Raw genomic sequence first — 22772 nt, forward strand, 5'->3', positions numbered from 1 at the left:
GACAGTATGGACTGATTCAAGTGGCAAAAGCCTTCCAGGACTCTGCAACAGATTTGCCTTATCCTGTTTAGTGCGTTGTTTTCCCCAATTTATATCCTAATAAATTCCCAAATACTCCTTAAGCAGATCCCTGTGGATTTCTCGCTATAGGAGATTGAGGGCAAAAATGGGTACAAGTAATTAGTCATTACCTTTGGTCATCAACCAATCCTAGCAAGAGAAGTATGTTAGCTAGTAATAATTGAGCTGCTTTGATTTTGTTCCCGGACCTTAAAGAGTTCTGAATTCAACTATGTACCTTTCTAAAACTTTAGATTACCTTCTTGGATTTTTCACCTCAAAGCTATTTGACAAAAACATTTTAGTCTAACTTTAAGTTATTTTCAAAGCTTTGTTTCAGCTGTGATACACTCCAAATCCTGTGAACACATCTGCCAACAATAAGGTTAAAGGAATTTAAGCTAGCTGGGCTAACTGGGACTCAACTGTTTTTCTTAATCATTAACCTAAGCCACAGTCTATAGGGCTCTTCAATAGAAACTCATGTGTAGCAGGAATCTTAAAGAGTTCTTATTAATAAAATCAAACCCGAAGCCAGTTATTGGGGTGAACACTGGATGATCAGAGAAACAGAACAAGCCACAGCTATCTCACCTTGCCAATTCCTCACTTGGTCCTGTTTCCTCAGACTGGAAGCTTCTGTGTCCTCATCCCAATGGCTCTCAGCTGAACTGCTGCTAGAAGCCTGAATGCTTAACCAGGCAAATGCTTAACCAGGCAAATGCTTAACCAGGCAAATGCTTCTAGTTTCTGGTCCTCACGCCTTATAAACCTTTCTGCTTTCTACCACCACTCCCTGGGATTAAAGGCTGCTTTCTGGAATTAAAGGCGTGAGTCACCATGCCTGGCTGTTTCCAATGCGGCCTTGAACTCACAGAGATCCAGAGGGATTTCTGTCTCTGGAATGCTAGGATTAAAGGCGTGTGCTAACATTTTCTAGCCTAAGTATCTTGTGGCTTTTCTGTTCTCTGACCCCAGATAAGTTTATTAAGGTACACAATATTTTGGGGAACACAATACCACCACACTCATGTGTTGTAGCAGTGTGACACTTCCTTGTTTATATTTTTCATCATCAAAACTCTATTTAAACTAACATTATTATGATCAGTTAGACAGTACATCTTAGGAAGAAATTATCTTTATAATAATCCCCAGGTAAAAATGCCCAGTAGAATGGGATGTTTCCATGAGATAAATACACTACATTACAGGCAGTGGGGCTCTCCCCTCACCCATTCACACCATGCCAGATACAAGAGAAAGATGGCAGCAGCAGACATGTAAAGGCAAATCAGAAACAAAAGACATTGGGAGGGGGTGGTGTCTATAGACTTGGGGCCTTGCCTATCAAGATTCACCCATCAGGGAGCTGCCTCCTGGTGGGCTGACACTGAACTCACAGGCTTCGCTTCTTGACTGTGTCTACCCTCACTGCTCATGGAATCCCCAACTCAGGCCTTAGGGAACAATAGGACAGAGAAATGGCATTGCCTACTAATTAGCACATTCCTCAACTGAGAGTCAAGATACTGGGCAGAGCCACGGCCATTATAGTGCTAGGGAAGAGACTCCAATGTGATTTACTTCAAGCAAGATTCTTGACAACTAACCCTAAGAGTATGTGGCCTCAAGGGGTGTGTGAAGGATGAGCAAGAGTTACCAAACCTCTCTTTCATGATCTCCATAACATCAGAATACTGGATAAGTGGGAGTAGTCTGCACATTTAAAGGTAAATGTTCATATCATACAGGCTTTTCTGTGCACACTCAGCTGTTTATGTTAGTGGTCTTGAACATGACCCCACACAAGACTGGTAAGTAAGAATCGCAATTAATATCAGCAGAAATCAAAACTTTGCCACAATTTCTAAACCTTAATCCTTCCCTAAATTTTCACAATCCATTCAGTTAAGGGCTACAGGGCCACCGGGAAAGAGAGTAGAAGAGATTCGTGATCAATAATACAAAATTGTAAAGCTTAGATTTCATTATGATAAGCACAGAAAGATTAACACAGTCATCTCTCAGTAGCCTGGAAGATTGGCTCTAGGATCTCATCAACAGATATTAAAGCCCATAGGTACTGGTCTCCCTTACATAAGGTGGGGTAGTGTTTGCATAAAATTCATACACATCCTCCTGTATGATTAAAATAATCTCTAGATTATTTATAGTACTGAATACAGTATAAATTTGGTGTGGACTTGTTATTCTGAATTGTTTAGGGAACTGTGACAAGAAAAATTAAAGCCCATACATGTTCACTACAGGTGCAATTTTCTGATTATTTAGAATTTTTTTTGAGATTATAATGTAATATTGTTTCCCCACTTTATTTTTCCGCTTTCAACTATTCCCAAGCACCCCTCTGGTTACTTTTATTTTTATTTTTTTAACTGAAGTTGGTTAAAGCCATTGATGAAGAACCCTGGGGTATGGTTGGCACACAGTACTCAGGAACTCACAGCCTCCTTCTTTCTGATCCCACATCCCTTCCCCTGAATCTTTCTAAAGAGGTCAATGTGTTGTGAGGGGTGGAATTATCTGGAGACAGTAGCAGGATTTACACTGAAAGGAACAAAAAGGGATTAGCAAAAGGAGAGTGAAAGGAAGGAGGAAATATAAAGAGACCACCACGGGGAAGGGATGTTTGTCAGAGGTGGATGAGTGAAGAGAAAGTGGAATTCATTTCTCCGTGCAAAAGCCCTGCAGGGCCCATTTCCCATGTCTTTAGTAAATATTCACAGGCCTTCGCAAAGCTTCTGCAGTCAGATGCGAGGAATGTGCAGGAATGGCTCAGCTGCACCCGGGGAACATCTGACACAGCTCCAGAAGAGCAGTCACAACACAGGGCTTGTTGGAGGAGGAAACAACGCTTCTCACATTTCCGCAGCCTGTTCCAGAATAGCACATGTTATTCCGTTTTCGTGTTGTTGCAACTGGCATTTGAAACCTTTGGTTTCCACTAAATATAAGACTTCTAGCTGCTATTTTTGCGCTTTCAAAACTGTGGTTTCAGCCTCCAGATCGCATTCCAGTCCATAATTGTAACAAACCCAAATGGGCCGAGTGGAAAACACTGCTCTGTTCCACTCTTTGGCATCTGAGCTGTACCCCACAGAGTGTGCCTCTGCTTCACACTGAGTGAAAAGATGAACAGTTTCGCACCCGGGAGATCAAATTAACTAATGAGGTAAATCTGATATTCATGGGTGAACCACCACACAGTATTTGAGGATTTGTCTGAAGGGGACTTTACAACAAGCATTAGAGACATAAATGGCATTCCCGAGTTATATAAGAGCAACTCCTGAGAATGTGTCTCACTTAAAGGATGCAAGAGAGTAGAAACCGGTACGCCCAAAGGCTGGAGGCTCAAGGTAGCCTCTTCACCTGGTGATCTAGAAAGCTTTGGAAGGCAGACCAGGTGGAGGGAAAAGTGCTCCATAAGGTCACACAGAGCCCCAAGGCTAACAGGCTGATGTAGCTTCACTGTTACAGCATGTGATTTTGTGTATACTGCCAAGAGATGGTGGGAAAATGGGGAGGGGTCAGAGGAGGGTGGGAGGCAACAAGCCGGAAGGAAAAAGGAGCATGGAAGAGGCACCACAGGGGGTTCAGAGCCTAGTGTGATAGAAGCAAGCATTAGTTATGCTGACATTCTCTGGAAGAAAACTTAGTCTCTTCTCTACAAGGAATGCTGAGAATTGTAGTCCAGCTGTGTGCTCAAAAGAGGGGATGCTATACGCACACCAGTGCTCTCCACCATAGCCATTTCTCTGAACCTGTTCTTTCTCTGTACTGCACCAGTTACACCTGTCAATCATCATATAAATCCCACAATGCATGAGTCCTATGGTATAAGGTGACCTCATGTGCTGTGACAGTATGGATTACAGATTTCTGGTTTGATAAAACTATTACTTAAGGAGAGACTGATTGGCAAATTAAATGTGAACAGATAATGGCAACAATAGCATTGATGGGGCTTTACAGTTTACAAAGCACGGACTTGCATAGAGAATTCCATCAGAAAATGTAACCACCCCTCACAAACAAACAAACAAAAACCTTCAGGCTACTGGAGAGATGGTTAAGCCATTAAGAACACTTGTTGCTCTTGCAAAGGACCTAAATTAAGTTCCCAGCACCCACAGAGTTGCTCATAGACATTGGTAGCTCCAGTCCTGGACCCAGGAACACACATGGTGCAGGGATATACATGTAGGCAAAACAATCATACACAGAAATGAAATAAATCTGAAAATAAAAGTTAAAAAATACTTTAAGGCAACTAAAGGCAATTTCAAATATACCAGAGGGCCCTAGCTCTCACTGAGGGGGCGATGAAGCAGGAGTTAAATACTTTTTGAGTGCTGTTCATATTAATAACAGGCCTAAGTGTAATTGGACATTTCTCTCCTGCCTGCCTGTTGCCAAATACCTGGCAGCTACTTCCCAAATAATTGACTTGGAGGCTTAATATTACTTCTAAATGCTCTGTCAATAGCTCAGGCTTATTACTAACAAGCTCTTACATTTTAAGTTAACCTACATTCCTTATTTACTCTCTGCCATGTGCTGGTACCTTTATTTGCATGGTGTGTTCATCTCCTGCTCCCTCTGCATCTGGCTGGCTCTTTTTTTTTTTTTTTGACAGGGTTTCTCTGTGTAGTTTTGGTGCCTTTCCTGGATCTCGAACTGTAGACCAGGCTGGCCTTGAATTCACAGAGATATCTGCCTGGCTCTGCCTCCTAAGTGATGGGGATGTCGTTCTGTATGTTGTGAATGTGTGTTGCTCTGATTTGGTTGATAAATAAAATGCTGATTGCCCAGGAGCCAGGCAGGAAGTATAGTATAGGTGGGGTAAGCAGAGAGGAGAATTATGGGAACAGGAAGGCTGAGTCAGGAGTCACCAGCCAGACACAAAGAAAGCAAGATGTAAAGGCAGAACTGAGAAAAGGTACCAAGCCACATGGCTAAGCATAAATAGGAATTATAGGTTAGTTTAAATGTAAGAGGTAGTCAGTGGTAGGCCTGAGCTAATGGCCAAGCAGTTTTAATTAATATAAGCTTCTGGGTGATTATTTTATAAGTGACTGCAGGGTCTGTGGGGCTGGGCAGGACTAGAGAAAACTTCAGCTACACCCCAGTGCTGGGATTAATGGTGTGTGCCACTGCCACCTGGCTGGCTGGCTACTCTTGTCTCCACCCTTCTCCTTCCCATCATCCTTAGTTTGGTTGCCCTGCCATACTTCCTGCCTGACTACTGGCCAGTCAGCCTTTTATTGAACCAATTTGAGTGACAAATCTTTAAAATGTACAAGAGGATTATTCCACAGCATACAAGCTTGTTTTTTCTATAAGTAAGCATTGACTCTTTAATTAATAGCATTAATAAACCCTTCCCTAAGCCTGGGATACTTTAAGTGAGGGATTACAAACTGAGCAACCAGCTGGACTGCCCTTGTGCCAGCCAGCAGCTACCAACCTGAAGGAAACTACCCTACAACTACAGCTGCTTGCTGCCAAAACAAAAGTATAGTCCAAGAAGGTACTAACCCAGCCACAAATTTTCAAACACCCAGCTGCATACCCATTCTCACCAAGATCAGAAAAGGAGTCTTCCCTTCATGGTCCAGAAGAAGGATTGGTGAAAATATGGTCCTTTTACTAGCCCCATTTTCATGTCCTCTTCTGGCTATGTATAGAAGGCTGTTTGGTTACTTTTTAAGTTAAGCTTCTGTTAGGTATTTTTGGGCCTGTTTGTTTGTTTTTTGTTTTTTCTCTTGCCTTTTCTTGATGCTTATCATTGCAGGCTGAGCTTGTAACATAAAGAGGAGATGACAAAATTAGCAGCTGAACAGCAGCAAAAGGTTGTAGAAAATGAAGGTTCCAGCAGCAGCAGAGGTAGTGGTGATGGTAATAGCAGCCGCAGTGATGAGAGGGAACTGAAGAGTTTCAGACAGAGATTGATGTAGAAATGACAGGCAACAGAGACAGCAGGGTCAAAAGGGAATGGGGGTGGTAGTCTCAGGAAGGCAGAGATCAGAGGCTGTGAATAGCCAGAAATGAGATACTGTGAGCCTGGGTTGCTGGAAGAATTCCAGAGAGCTATAACACAGGCTGCTGTCAAGGACTAAGTGTGCCAAAGCTATCTGATAGTTGTTCCAGAGCTATAATACAGTTGCTGTAGGAGCTGATAGTCCCAGGAGCCAAGGTCCATTTGGGAGCTACGTAAGTAGCAAATGCTGCTGCTGCTGCTGCTGCTGCTGCTGCTGCTGCTGCTGCTGTATGCCTAGGATTTTAAAAGCTGCCAAGTACAAAGGCCACTAGCTGTTAAAACCAAGAGCAATAAGCGTATATATACCCTCAGTACCTACAGTCATAAGACTTTGCTTCTGCCTGGAACAACAAGCATCTAGCTCTCAGGGCTTGCTGTAAGCCTATGCATCTGCCTGGCCAGATCCTAGGCTTTGAGACTTCAAGGCCCTACAGCTGTTAGTGCTAGAAAAGCTTGTCCTCAATGAATCATGTCTTTGGTTTTGGGTATAACAAAAGGGTCACATCCTGTGGGAGCCCACAGAGGCTTCCTAGTGAGAATTTACTCAGGGTCAGAGAATCTGAGTTTGCTTTACCCAGCAGGGCTGCATAATGGGATGATTTGATCAAGGGCGTAGTTATGAGGTATTTGGAAGGGTCTATACTTGACTGTATGGTGTGCTTTGATATGGCAAGGGGGAGGTCTTTTGCCTCTCCCCTTGGTGTATTACAAAAAGCCCTTTTCAATAAAGAATAAGGCTGGTGGGTATTGATCTAGACCCTCCTGAAGCTATCTTGTGTCTCTGTCTTTCTTCTCATCACCTAGGTCTCTCTTTTTATCTGATATTTCTTCATTCCTCTCTCTTCCACCTAAGAATCCTTCAAAAACCTCTGAGACTGCAACTGCTCCCTGAGGCAGAGCCCACCAGTGCCAATTGGACTAAGAGCTGCTCCCTCTGACACAGAGTCCATCAGCACTGATTGGACCAAGAGCCCTAATTAGACCAGGAGCTCCCATTGGACCAAGAGTATCATTTGGACCAAGAGAGGTTCCCTCAGACACAGACACTGCTTGCACTGAGTGGAGAAAGAGATGGGTAGATGCCAGTGCAAAAATACAGTCAACAACTTAAAGACCAATATGGCACCATCAGAACCTAGTGGTTTTACATCAGCAAGACCTGAACATCCCAACACAGAAGAAACAGAAGAAATCAACCTTAAAAATGAATTTAAGAAAATAATAGAGGTCTTTAAAGAGGAAATGAAAAATTCCTTTAAAGAAATTGAGGAAAAGACAAACAAAAAATTGGAAGAAATTAATAAATCCCTTAGATAAAGCCAAGAAAAAGCAATTAAACAGGTGAAGCAAACACTTCAAGATTTGAAAACTGAAATCAAAATAATAAGAAGACACAAACTGAGGGAATGTTGGAAATGGAAAATCTGAGTAACCGAACAGGAACTACAGATGCCAGCATAACCAACAGAATGCAATAGAAGGAAGAGAGAATCTCTGGTATTGAAGATACAATAGAGGAAATAGATTGATTAGTCAAAGAAAACACTAAAGGCAACAAAGACATAACACAAAACATCCAGGAAATTTGGGACACCATGAAAAGACCAAACCTAAGAATAATAGAGATAGAAGAAGGAGAATGCCAACTCAAAGGCACAGAAAATATATTCAACAAAATCATAGAAGAAAACTTCCCAACCTAAAGAAGAAAATGCCTTTGAAGACACAAGAAGTTTACAGAACACCAAATAGACTGGATCAAAAAAAGTCCCCTTGCCACATAATAATTAAACCACTAAACATACAGAATAAAGAAAAAATATTAAGAGCTGCAAAGGAAAAAGGCCAAGTAACATATAAAGGCAGACCCATAAGAATAACACCTGACTTCTCAATGGAGACTCTAAAAGCCAGAAGGTTCTGGACAGACATTATGCAGACACTAAGAGATCATGAATGCCAACCCAGACTATTATACCCAGCAAAACTCTCAATCAACATAGACAGAGTAAACAAAATATTCCATGATAAAACCAAATTTAAACAATATCTATCCACAGATCCAGCCCTTCAGGAAGCATTAGAAGGAAAAATCCAACCTAAGGAAGTTAGATACACCCATGAAAACACAGGCAACAGATAGTCCCACACCAACAAATACCAAAGAAGGGAAACACACAACACTACCACCAAAAATAACAGGAATTAACAATCACTGGTCATTATTATCCATCAATATCAATGGTCTCAATTCACCTATAAAAAGACACAGGCTAACAGAATGGATACAAAAACAGGATCCATCCTTCTGCTGCATACAAGAAACACACCTCAATTTCAAAGACAGACACTACTTCAGCGTAAAAGGCTGGGAAAAGACTTTCCAATCAAATGGACTTAAGAAGCAAGCTGGTGTAGCTATCTTAATAGCTAATAAAATAGAGTTCAAACTAAAAATCAATCAAAAGAGATTGGGAAGGACATTACATATTTATCACTGGGAAAATCCACCAAGATGAAGTCTCAATTCTGAAAATTTATGCCATAAATACAAGGGCACCCACATTTGTAAAAGAAACATTACTAAAGTTTAAATCACACATCAAACCCCGCATACTAGTAGTGTGGGACTTCAATACCCCACTCTCACCAATGGACAGGTCTGCTAGACAGAAACTTAACAAAGAAATAATGTAGCTAGAGTTTTCCTGCCTGGCCCACAGTCAGGACAAATTTCTGTCACCCGCCAGTCCCACAGCCGCTCAGACCCAACCAAGTAAACACAGAGACTTATATTGCTTACAAACTGTATGGCCATGCCAGGCTTCTTGCTAACTGTTCTTATATCTTAAATTAATTCATTTCTATAAATCTATACCTTGCCATGTGACTTGTGGCTTACCAGCATCTTCACATGCTGCTTGTCATGGCGGAGGCTGGCAGTGTCTCCCTCCGCCTTCCTGTTCTCTCAATTCTCCTCTCTGTTAGTCCCGCCTATACTTCCTGTCTGGCTACTGGCCAATCAGTGTTTTATTTATTGACCAATCAGCAACATATTTGACATACAGACCATCCCACAGCAAAATAAGGGAACTAATACATTATTACTCAAATGGACCTAATAGGTATCTACAGAATATTCCACCCTAAAAAAAAATATATACCTTCTTCTCAGCACCCCATGGAACCTTCTCTAAAATCAACCCCATGCTTGGTCACAAAGCAAATATCAATAGATACAAAAAAATTGGGATAACCTCCTGGGCCTTATCGAACTACCATGGCTTAAAGTTAGATTTCAACAGCAACAAAAATTATAGAAAGCCTACAATCTCATGGAAGCTGAATAACACCCAACAGAATCACCAATGAGTCAAGGAAGAAAGAAAGAAAGAAAGAAAGAAAGAAAGAAAGAAAGAAAGAAAGAAAGAAAGAAAGAAAGAAAGAAATTAAAGATTTCCTAGAATTCAGTGAAAATGAATTTACAACATACCTAAACTTATGGGACACTATGAAAGCAGTACTAAGAGGAAATTCATAGCACAAAATGTCCACATAAGGAAGATGGAGAAATCTCACACTAGCAACTTAACAGCACACCTGAAAGCTCTAGAACATAAAGAAGCAAATTCACCCAGGAGGAATAGATGCCAGGAAATAATCAAGTTCAGGGCTGAAATCAATAAAAGAGAACAATACAAAGAATCAATGAAACAAAGAGTTGCTTCTTTAAAAAATCAACAAGATAGACAAGCCCTTATCCAAATTAACAAAAAGGCAGAGAGAGAACATCCAAATTAACAAAGTCAGAAATGAGAAGGGAGACATAACAACAGACAACAAGGAAATCCAGAGAATCATCAGTTCATACTTCAAAAACATGTACTCCAAAAAATTGGAAAATCTGAAAGAAATGGACAATTTTTTGGATAGGTACCACATACCAAATTTAAAATAAGACCAGATAAACTATTTAAATAGAGCAATAGCCCCTAAAGAAATAGAAACAGTCCTTAAAAGTCTCCCAACCCCCCCCAAAGAAAAAGCCCAGGACAAGATGGTTTCAGCACAGAATTCTACCAGATTTTCAAAGAAGAGCTAATACCAATACTCTTTAAATTGTTTCACACAATAGAAACAGAAGGAACATTATTAAACTATTTTTATGAGGCTACAGTTACCCTGATACCCAAACCACACAAAGTTTCAACAATGAAAGAGAATTACAGACCAATCTCCCTCATGAACATTGATGCAAAAATACTCAATAAAATATTGTCAAACTGAATCCAAGAACACATAAGAAAAAATTATCCACGATGACCAAGTAGGCTTCATTTCAGGGATGCAAGAATGGATCAACATATGAAAATCTTCAGTGTAATACACTATATAAACAAACTGAAAGAGAAAAACCACATGATCATCTCATTAGTTGCTGAAAAGACCTATGACAAAATCTAACATCCCTTCATGATAAAGATTCTAGAGAGATCAGGAATACAAGGAACATACCTAAACATAATAAAGGCAATTTACAGCAAGTCAACAGTCAACATCAAGTTAAATGGAGAGAAACTCAAAACAATTCCACTAAAATCAGTTGCAAGTCAAGGCTGTCCACTCTCCCCATACTTATTCAACATAGTACTTGAAGTTCTACCTAGAGCAATAAGACAACAAAAGAAGATCAAGGAGATACAAATTGGAAAGGAAGAAGTCAAACTTTCACTATTTGCAGATGATATTATTGTATACATAAGTGACCCCAAAAATTCTACCAGGGAACTCCTACAGCTGATAAACTCCTTCAGTGATAAGGCAGGATACAAGATTAACTCAAAAAAAATCAGTAGTCCTCCTATATACAAATGATAAATGAGCTGAGTAAGAAATCAGAGAAACTTCACCCTCTACAATAGCCACAAATAATATAAAATACCTTGGGGTAATTCTAAGCAAGTGAAAGACCTGTATGATAAGAACTTTAAGTATCTAAAGAAAAAATCAAAGATATCAGAAAATGGAAAGATCTCCCATTCTCATGGGTAGGTAGGATTAACATAGTAAAATTGGCAATCTTACCAAAAGCAATCTACAGATTCAATGCAATCCCCATCAAAATCCCAACACAATTTTTCAGAGACTTGGAAAGAACAACATTTAACTTTATATGGACAAACAAAAAATCCAGGACAGCTAAAAGAATACAATAAAGCAACCTCTGAAGGCACCATGATCCCTGACCTCAAGCTCTAGTAATAGAGAATTCTCAACAGAAGATTCTCAAATGGCTGAAAGACATTTAAGGAACTGCTCAACATCCATAGTCATCAGGGAAATGCAAATCAAAACAACTCTGAGATACCATCTTGTACCTGTCAGAATGGCTATGATCAAAAACACTGAGGACAGCTTATGTTGGAGAAGATGTGGAGCAAGGGGAACACTCCTACACTGTTAGTGGTAATACAAACTTGTACAACCACTTTGGAAATCAGTATGGTGGTTTCTCAGAAAATTGGGAATCAATCTACCTCAAGACCCAGCTATACCACTCTCAGGCATATACCCAAGGAATGCTCATCACACATGTTCAACTATGTTCATAGCAGCATTATTTGTAATAGCCAGAACCTGGAACAACCTAGATGCCCATCAACCGAAGAATGGATAAAGAATGTGGCATATACACAATGGAGTACTACTCATCTGCTGTGGGATGTTCTGTATGGCAAATGTGTTGCTAATTAGTCAATAAATAAAACACTGATTGGCCATTGGCTAGGCAGGAAGTGTAGGTGGGACAAGGAGGAGAATAAAACTGGGAAGTGGAAGGCTGAGTCAGAGAGACACTGCCAGCCGCGACGATGACAAACAGCATGTGAAGATGCCGGTAAGCCATGAGCCATGTGGCAAGGTATAGATTAATGGAAATGGATTAATTTAAGCTGTAAGAACAGTTAGCAAGAAGCCTGCCACGGCCATACAGTTTGTAAGCAATATAAGTGTCTGTGTTTGCTTGGTTGGGTTTGAGCGGCTGTGGGACTGGCAGGTGAGAGAGATTTGTCCTGACTGTGGACCAGGCAGGAAAACTCCAGCTACACTCATCAGTAAAAAAACAATGATGTAATGAAATTTGCAGGCAAATGAATGGAAGTAGAAAATATCATCTTGAGTGAGGTAACCCAGACTCAGAAAGACAAACATGGTATGTGCCCACTCATAAGTGGATATTAGTTGTAAAGCAAAGGATAACCAGACTACAACCCACAGCTCCAGAGAAGCTATTTAACAAGGAAGATCCTAAGAGGGACACATAGATAGCCCAATGAAGGAGAAATAGATGAAATCTACATGAGCAAACAAGGGGTGGGGGTAATGGAGGGCAAGGAATGGGGGATGAGAACATAAGGAAATGGGAAGTTTGAGCTGGAACAGGGACAGAGTTGGAGAGCAAGGAAAGAGATATCATGATAGATGAGGACATCATGGGAGAAACAGGGTACTAGTGAAGTTCCCAGGAATCCACAAGGATGACCTCAACTTAGACTACTAGCAATAGTTGAAAGGGTGCCTGGTCTACTCCAGGCAGTAGATTAGTGAATACCCTAACTGTCATCATAGAGCCTTCATCCAGTGATTGGTGGAAGCAGATACAGAGATCCACAGCTGGGTGCCAGGCAGAGCTCCAGGAGTCCAATCAATGAGTGAGAGGAGGGATTCTATAATTCTATAAGCAAGGTACATAAAGATTGTGATGGAAAAATGTACAGAGACAGCCAGCTGAACTAGTGGAAACCCATGAACTGTGGACCAATAGCTGTGGAGTACCCATGGGTCTGGACAGGCAAAACAGTTGTTTAGCATGAACTGTTTGGGAAGCCCACAGGCAGGGGGATCAGGATCTGTCCCTGGTGTATGAGCAGGCTTTTTGGATCCCAGTGCCTGAGGTGTGACACCTTGTGCAGCCTTGGTGAGGGGTGGAGGGCCTTGGACAGGCCTTAGTTGAATATATCTGGCTCTGCTGACTCTCCATGGGAGAGCTTGACTTGGAGGAGGTAGAAATGGGGGGTTATTTTGGGGGGGAAGGCTGGGAGGCGGGAAGAGGGAGGAGGGGGAGCTGTGATTGGTATGTAAAATGAATAGAAAATTTATTAATAATGAAAATTTAAAAAGAAAAAGAAAAGAACCCTTCGAAAGGTGGGAACTGGACTCCCACAGATGGTGCCCAACAAGGGGTATAAATATAAAGTGTAAATATAAAGCAGAGTAGTTAAAGTTAGGCTGCAGCAAATATCTCTCTCTGTTTTTGTCTATTTACTAAGTTAGGTTTAGGTTGGTTAAAAAGTTTTGGTGAATGTGAAGAATATAGGCATTAGGTCTAGGAATATGGTAAAGGTTTAATATAAAGTAATTTAGAGTAGAATAGCTTTCCCTGAGCATGGATGCAGAAAGCAGTGTCTGTGACCTAGCAGCCACTGTAAACTTAGCAGTCTGAGTGGCTTCAGAAGCTCCAGAAGCTGCCACCAAAGCAGACATGAGAGCTAGGACAAGCAGCAAGGGGTTCTGCATGCTTTCTGCCATGGCAGAGCCAAGGTGAGGAGAATGTGGTCAGCCAGCCAGAGAACATGGCTTGAGGCTATGTGCAACTTTGACAAGCCAAGTAGAGATGCTGTTCAGCAAGAGAGGCAAATGACAGGCAGTGGTCCCAGCTTGGAGAGCAGCAGAGACTTTGGACCCCAGCAGTGGTAGTAGGTCTGTTGTTAGGGAGCCAGAGTCCCCTGTGGCCAGAGCCTATTGAGGGATGCTCAGGAGAATGCACGCAGAGAGAGCTGAGAGGGCAGCTGCATGGTGAGCCTCCAGAAAAAGATGCCCACAGGGCACACACCAGGAGGACCAGGGAGCAGGAGCCTCCAAGTTTGAGTCCATTCTAGGGACACTGGGGTCCCTGCAGAGACAGGGCAGCATCCCCCCAATAGCAGAACCATGGTGAAAGTAGTGCTGCAGACGACGGGGAAACTACTAGCTGACAGAATGCTTGGGTGGAACGGGCCCAGGTGTGGCATGTGCAGTGGAGATTTTGAAATCCTCCCTGCAATGAAAAAAGCAGTGTCTAAGTCCCTAGCAGCAGCTGCAATGGCAGTGCTGGAGTTGCTGAGGTGAGGCAGATCCATGCTTCAGGTTGAACAGTGGAGACATGCTGAAAGCCAGGAGCAGCCCAAACTCCCAGTGGCAGGGAGCTGGAGCCATGAGGCTGTTCTGAGGTTAGCATTTGGCCGTTTAAGCAGGGCAGTGCACAGAGGCTTCCAAGACCCAGAGGGCTGAGCATGGAGCTGCCAGCAGAGCAGGTAATGAGACCTGATGAAGCCACAGCTCATAGCAGCCAGGTTTCCTTCCTTGAGCTCCTGCAATGTGAGGCTGTTGAGAGCCCTTGGGCCTCAGGACTGGGACTGTAAAAAAGCTATGCAGCTTTTGTTTGCTAGCTACACAGAGAGCTTTTTTTGAAGAGCTCTGTAGCAGCTCAGTTACTGTGACAGTCACCTTTTCTCTGAGGCAGCGTTTCTAGGGTAAGACTGCCATAAAATGCTGCTGTAACAAAAAGTGAAGTTTCAGAGACTGGTGTTTGAAGTGAAATGTTGCATTCAGGGGAACTGCAAAAATTTTTGGTTATGGGTTTCTTCATATTTGGAACTTTAAGACTGGTATCAGAACAGGATTTTTTGAACTTTTCAGACTTAAGAAATGGCATGGGCAGGAGTGCTTCAATTATAATGAGACAATTTTGATTTCACCTACAACTTTAACTGTGATGACTTATGAATTGTTTTGTGTATGCATATTAATGTGCTTTATTAACTATGGTGACTCATGAACTGTTTTATGTAGAAATAAAACTTTTGTGTAAAAATAGCACTGTTTGGTGTAGGTATAGAGAAATTTGTTTTTTCTACCCAGGTTCAACATGCAGCTTAAAAAATTATAAAGAAAAGGGGAAGTTAATATTCCTCAGTCTCCTTAATTTTTGAAGAAAAATTTTCTTGTTCTTTGTATGGATAATGTTAACTTGTGTTAATGGTTAATATATCCTATGTTTTGTTAGCAAGAAATGAAAATAGTTCTATTAAGAGATTGCTTTAGCACTTGGGAGGCAGAGCCAGGCGGATCTTTGTGAGTTCAAGGCCAGCCTGGTCTACAGAGCAAGATCCAGGAAAGGCGCAAAGCTACACAGAGAAACCCTGTCTCGAAAAACCAAAAAAAAAAAAAAAAAAAAAAGATTGCTTTAAATTGTAAAGAGTTCTATTAAAAGATTGCTTTTGGATGTTTGCTAAAGTTTGTAAAGTGTAAATAGTTGTATTGAGAGTTTGCTTTTAGATGTAAGTTTGTAAGAATTGTAATTATGTTTAGTAATATTCATGCTAGAATTATGTTAACCTGTTGATGAATAATGGTATGGTGATGCTAAGGAGTTCTTAGATTTGATGCAGTTGAATCAGTAGTTGACTGATTTATTTGATGTGGTTGCATCAGGTGTTTATTGATTTAAAAAAGAGCTTGGTGCAGCTAAGACTGCTATAGACATCTTAGACTCATTCAAAAAGGCCATTCTATCTTTATCATTCTCTACTCCTTTACTAGGAGGCCTAGCAGCCATAAGGAGCAGGAGTATTGCTATAATTATTCCAACTATTTGAAATCTCTTAGTGGAAAAGCAGCTTCAGAGTTACATAGAGTTAAGCTCTACATTCTCCCCTGCTATAGGCAAGTAGTCAGAGATGGGTAAGTCCTTTTTACTAGCTGTCAACCTAAAACAGAGTACACTTGTTGGAAAGTATATCTCAATGACGGGTAAGGCTGTCTAGTGGTAGAAGGTGACCTAAGACAGACACAGTCCATCTGAGGGGTATGAGGGGTGCTTTATATTATTATTAAGAAGGTAAATGAGAACTTACTCAAGGTCAGAGGATCTGACTTTGCTTTAGCCAACAGGGCTGCATAATGGGATGGTTTGAACATAGGCATGGTTACCAGGTGTTTGGAAGTGTCTACACTTGGTTGTATAGTGTACTTTGATCTTGTGAGGAGGAGTTCTTTTGCCTCTCCTCTTGGCATATTATAAAAAGCCCTTTTCAATAAAGAATGAGGCTGGTGAGTATTGACCCAGGCCGTCCCAAAGCTATTCTGTGTCTCTGTCTTTCTTCTCATCGTCTAGGTCTCTCTTTCTCTCTGATATTTCCTCATTCCTCTCTCCTCCATCTAAGAACCCTTCAAAAGATGGGAGCTAGACTCCCACAGTGTCCAGCCTATTAGAAACAAGATAAGTCTGATTATATAATAAAGTTATGAAAAGAAGCTGAAAATCACCTGAAATTCACAAAGATCATCACTACTAACATTTTGAGAGGCAGATACTTTAAAAGATATGTTCTTTTCTTAGACAAATAATTATTTTCTTTTAATCTTCTATGTCAAATGTTATCTCAGCCATTATCTTTCCAGTCACTGGAAATGTCTTCTCTCATCTGTGAAGCATCCCTTGTTCTGCTATGGGATCATACCTGATTCCCAACAGAAATGCTACCAGAGAGACAGAGAAAGGTCCTGGGATCAACACTCATGTCTTCAGCTGCTAAATATGCTACTGAAACCTGATCCTCAATTAGCTTCTCTGAGCCCCACTGTCAACAATGAGATGCACTCAAGTCCATCCTGATGTCATCTCTACTACCAAAGGCTAGGAGTGACCAGACTGAATGGTCACAGCTTGTGAACAGCTCCACGACTCTCTAAAATTTATATTCATTATTTCTATGTTTCTGATTATTACATATACAGAGAGATGCACACATTTGTGCACATCTATGTATATATATAAGTATATGAACACACATACATATGTACCTGTATACATATACATATGTAGTGAGTTTTTATACCTGCTTGCTGCTTATCAACAAGTTCAACTATCCTGGGATCAAGAATATTTTAAAATGAGATGCTGAGGAGATAGCTTACTTGGTAAAGTACTTGCTATGAAAGCATGGGGATGTGAGTTTGCCTCTCAGCACCCACGTGAAAATAGCCAGCAAATCCATCATCCTAGAACTAGGGAGGTGGAGACAGGAGGATCTCCAGGACTTGCTGGCTAGTCAGTCTAGATGAATTGGCTGGCTTCAGGTTCAATGAAAGACTCTGCCTCAAAAAATAAAGTGTAGAATAAGTGAGGAAGACACCCAATGTCAATCTTTGACTTACACACACACACACACACACACACACACACACAGAGAGAGAGAGAGAGAGAGAGAGAGAGAGAGAGAGAGAGAGAGAGAGAGAGAGAGAGAGAGAGAGAAACACAAAGAAATAAAATTTATTTGAAAAAAATTAATTTAATTTAAAAACATTTCAAAATAAGGAACTACAGAATATTACAGACTTGTCATTTCCTAAACAATACAGTTTTGCAGTTATTTGTATAACATTTCTATTGTATTTAGGTATAATAAGTAAACTGGAAATGATTTGCATTTTAAAGTAAATATCAGGATGTGTGTAAGTTATTTTTAAAAGACTACCCTCTCCAAAGGACTTGGGCACCTGTGGCTTTTGCTATCCACAGTCGCCTTAATGCATTTTAGTCCTCCCTCCAACTTTTCTTACTCCATTACTTTCTTTTAAGTTTGGAAATTGTGCTCTAATCTTTCAATGGTTACCATAGCAATCTTGATAGGATTTAAAAATCTGAAGTTCTTCTAAATCATGTTCTGAATAAACCCTTGAAAAGCAATTAGACCCTCCAAACTTACACACAAACTGTCTGATATTATTGCTTAGATATTTTAACTCCTTATATTAGACATTACCATTATTTTTCACACATTTCCTTAGATTAATCCCACATTTACAAATATTTTATTATTGTTTCTTTTTTACCTCAAATATTTCTGGAATCAATTTTCATCTACTTTCAGAACTTTCCTTAGTAGCTATAGGCGGTAAAGTCCTTAAAATATTTTTGACTGCTTAAGATATTTTGCTTATTTCATGCTCACTATTGAAGGATTTTGTCTTTACAGATTCTATAAGCACAAATTTCAGTAGCTACATTATTGTTGAGATGCCACTTATCAATCTAAAATCTATTCTTCAATGGCAATCTTACTTTTGTCTCTGGCTGCTTTTAAATTTATTGATCTTTGAAGTTCTGCAATTTCACCATGACATATGTCAATGTGATGTAGCTGAAGTTTTCTCCAGTCCTGCATGGCCCACAGTCAGGACAAATCTCTCTCACCCTCCAGTCCCACAACTGCTCAGACCCAATGGAGTAAACACACAGAGACTTACATTGCTTACCAACTGGATGGCTGTGGCAGGCTTCTTGTTATCTAATTCTTCTATCTTAAATTAACCCATTTCTATAAATCTATACCTTGCCACATGGCTCATGACTTACCAGTATCTTACATGTTGGTACTCATGGAGGCAACTGGTAACATCTCCTGACTCAGGCTTCCTGTCCCCAGAATTCTCTTCTCTGCTTGTCCCGCCTATACTTCCTGCCTGGCTACTGGCCAATCAGCATTTTATTTATACAGAGCGATATCCACAGCAATATGACTTTGTTTTTATTTATTTTCCTTTAAGATTGACTATTTTGAATGCTAGCTTTGGTGTGTCTCCACAGGTCTTATCAAATATTGCTTTCCTATTATATACCCATGTTGAACATCTCTCAGATATGTTTTAGATTTTGTCTCTGTTCTATGTTTTTTAAATTGCTTTAAAATTTTCTGTTTGACACTCTATGTGGTATCTGGATAATTTCTTTCAATCTATCTTCCAGGATACTAATTTCTTTCCAGCTGTGTCTAATCTTCCATTTAACCCACCCACTGAGTCCTTTATATTAATTATTTTAGGGTTCATTTATAGAATTATATTGTTTCTTTTCCAAATCTGCTTACTTGTTTCCAATCATCTCTTCTTCCCTTCTTGTATTTCTAGGCTCTTCTTGTTCTTACTTACACATATTAAATGTTATTTTATATTGTGTGTTGGATAGTTTTGGATCTTATGCTTTGGCTAGCTTCTATCTGCAGGCTCTGTGCTTATTCTCTTTCTCTTGACAGTGAGCTCCTTTTCCTTGGAACACTGTTGTTGAGAATTCGTTAGGTTAGATTGCATTTGCATGTTTTAGCAAAGAACAGCACTTGCTGTAGCCAGTACCCTGGGGCTGCTGCCAGCTTGAGGTTTCTTGGACTAACTACCCTAGACAGTGGGAGTTCTGGCTGCAGAGCCCCACAAGGTCTGCAGATCCTCAGGGGAGGTGTTACCCTTTCCCCTTAGTGCCAAGGCCATTGCAGGCAAGTTTCCTTGCTCTCCCTTTCTATATCAAGTTTATTTCACATTAACCCTCCCAATAAAGGGCAGGCCCTGGCTTTATCCTGCCTCTCTGTGCTGGCTAGTTTTATGTTAACTTGGCACAAGCTAGAGTGATCTGAGAGGAGGGAGCCCCAGCTGAGGAAATAACCCTCATCATATTGGCCTGTGAAGAAGCCTGTACATTTTCATGATTGATAAATGATTTGGGAGGGCACAGCCCACTGCAAGCAGTATCGCGACCTGGGCTAGTGGTTGCAGGAGCTGTAAGAAAGCTGGCTGAGCGAGCCAGTGAGCAGCACTCCACCATCAGCTCCTGCCTCCAAGTTCCTGCTTGAGTTCCTGCCCTGAGTTACCTCAGTAATGGAGAGTGACCTGAGAGTTGTTAGCTGAAATCAACCCTTTCCTCCCCAAGTTATTTTTGGCCATGGTGCTTTGTCACAGTAATAGAAACCATGACTAAGACACCCTTTCTCTCTGCACAACTACCCTCAAAGAGTTCTCTATCAGCAGACACCCTAGGTTGGTCAGACGTCACCACAGGGGAATTTACTTCTTTCCTCCCTCATTACACACAGACCTGATTTCATTTTGCTTTTGACCTCTGCACATTTCTCAACTTGGGTCCAGCTCAGCGGAGTACTTAAAAACCTTTAGACGATTTTTTTAAATCTAGAACTTTTAGTTGTTTTTAGCAGGTTGTTCTTCAACATGAATTCGGAATCCTATTGGTTGCTAGCTTTCTCAGTATCTTCCAAATACTGGTCATATAGCTGTTTTTTTTTGTTTTTTTTTTTTTTTTATGGGGTAGTATAAGTCATATCTTTTTTTTTCAACTACCATTCTTTTTTTTTTAATTTATTTTAATTTATTTTGCAATACAATTCAGTTCTACATATCAGCCACGAATTCCCTTGTTCTCCCCCCTCCCGTCCCCCTCACCTTCCCTCCAACCCCCCCCCCCCCCATTCTCATCTCCTCCAGGGCAAAGCCTTCCCCACAGACTGAGGTCAACCTGGTAGACTCAGTCCAGGTAGGTCTAGTCCCCTCCTCCCAGGCCGAGCCAAACAATCCTGCATAGGCCCCAGGTTTCAAACAGCCAACTCATGCAGTGAGCACAAGATCTGGACCCACTGCCTGGATGCCTCCCAAACAGATCAAGCCAATCAACTGTCTCACCCATTCGGAGGGCCTGATCCAGTGGGGACCCCTCAGCCATTGGTTCATAGTTCATGTGTTTCCATTCATTTGGCTATTTGTCCCTGTGCTTTATCCAACCTTGGTCTCAACAATTCTCGCTCATATAAACCCTCCTCATTCTCGAGATCCATGACTAGGCCCCGGGTGGATCTCTGGGAGTCCATATAGCCGTTTTTAAGTGTATTTTTTTTTAATTTCATGGGATAAAAATTAATAATGCATTCTGGATCATCCATTATTTTTTTACATACTTAGAAAGAACCATAGATGCTTGCTCCATTGTTAAACAATTGTTAAAGATGAATGCTCATACTTTTGTTGTTTAGCCTCTTGCCATTCTAAGCTCACTCTCTGCATTCATTGTGGCCTAATTAATGGGGTTATGCATCCACCTTACTAGTCTTTAAATATGACCAGCTAGTGGTCATATTACTTTACTAAGTAATCGTTTCTTCTCTAGTGATTAGAAATATTACCATTTCATATAATATATACATATCCTATCTATCGCCATATGAATTTCTAGGATCTCTGTCTACTGGTATTATTAGTGCTGTTGTGTTTCAGGTAATAAAGATTATTATTCTTTTTAATGTTAGCTCCAGTAAGTGCTCTGTCATTGGCTTTGCTTTTAACTTTGTTTATCGAGAATTTTTTGACTATCTTCTTGGATGTTCTTCTGTAAGACTGAGAATATATTCTATCAAGTCTTCTGATATGTTTCTTAAAATATTGGCTTTGATAGATGTAGTTCTTTCTATACTCACCTTTACTTTAATATATGACTGTGATTCTCATCAAGGAGCATACAGGAAGCAGGTGGTGTCCTTGGTGAAACTCAGGCGCAGGTCACCTGTTTTGGTAATAGCTGCTTTTGACTTCAGGTCTGAGATGTTCTAGGCTGCAAGCTTTCCTTGTCAGATCGTAAAGTCCACATTTTTCTGGTGACAGAGAACAGCAGCAGGCAAATTGCCTGTCTCTTCCACAGACATAGAGCCTTAACATGCCATCCATTACAGGATGATCTCATTAGCTTCAGCTTTGAAATACAATTTTCTACTTCCTGATTGTAAAATCCCCAAAGATGCCACTGAAGTTTTCATTCTTCCTCCAAAGGAATGCAGAATGCTAAATCTTTCCACAAAGAGAATCCACAGAAAATAATAAACAGTAGTTTAAATCTGAGAGCCCCTGGAAGGAACACAGAAAACAGCAAGTGAGAACAAATTGGGTCTCTTCCAAGAAAGGTTGTTTGGGATCATGGCTCTCTTCCTTCTGCTAATTTCTCTGCTGGCTGAACCAAGGGAATCTATGGTCAGGACTGACACCTTTTGACTCAAGGCAGGTGAAGAACCAGCCAGCCTCCATCTTAGGCTTTAAAGACATCTTATAGTAAAGACAAACTAGATTCATTTCTGTTTATGACTAAAGCTCTGTTTCTCAAGGATTTAGCTATGTCCCACCTGGAACCTTAACTGCTGTCTGGTCCAAGTATGGCAAAAAGTTGTTTATAACCATCTTGCAACCATATCTTTGTTTCAAAAGGTTATATGACTACCTATGACTACCTGTTGTTATGACTGTCTTATTATGCCCATCTTGCAACCATGTCTTTGTTTCAGGAGGTCATTAGGACTAACTTGCTAGGCTTACAATATTCTGCTCCTATAATCCCACCTACTTTGCCTGCTGAATCCCCCAGTTGGAGACCCCCTACCACTGAGGTATAAAAGCCTTTTCTTTCTCACACCCATTGCTGACCTCTCAAACCCAGCTCGTGTACAAGAATAAGAATGCTTGCTTTAATTAATTGCTTGCTTTAATTAATTTGACCATAATGATTTGGGTAAATGGTCTTTCTCCTCCCATCTTTAGAATTAACAACAGGACATAGAAAACCCAGTTAACTCAACCATACTTTGCTGGCTGAGTCTTCCTGTAGATCTTTCCCAGGACCAAGGAGAATTCAGAACTTTTAAGAACATACATCTTACATTTCTACATGTCTTCCTTCCTTCCTTCCTTCCTTCCTTCCTTCCTTCCTTCCTTCCTTCCTTCCTTC

Source organism: Peromyscus californicus, unplaced genomic scaffold (assembly GCF_007827085.1).
Source record: "Peromyscus californicus insignis strain IS unplaced genomic scaffold, ASM782708v3 Scaffold_12__1_contigs__length_115047231, whole genome shotgun sequence".
In the NCBI taxonomy this organism is placed as follows: Eukaryota; Metazoa; Chordata; class Mammalia; order Rodentia; family Cricetidae; genus Peromyscus; species Peromyscus californicus.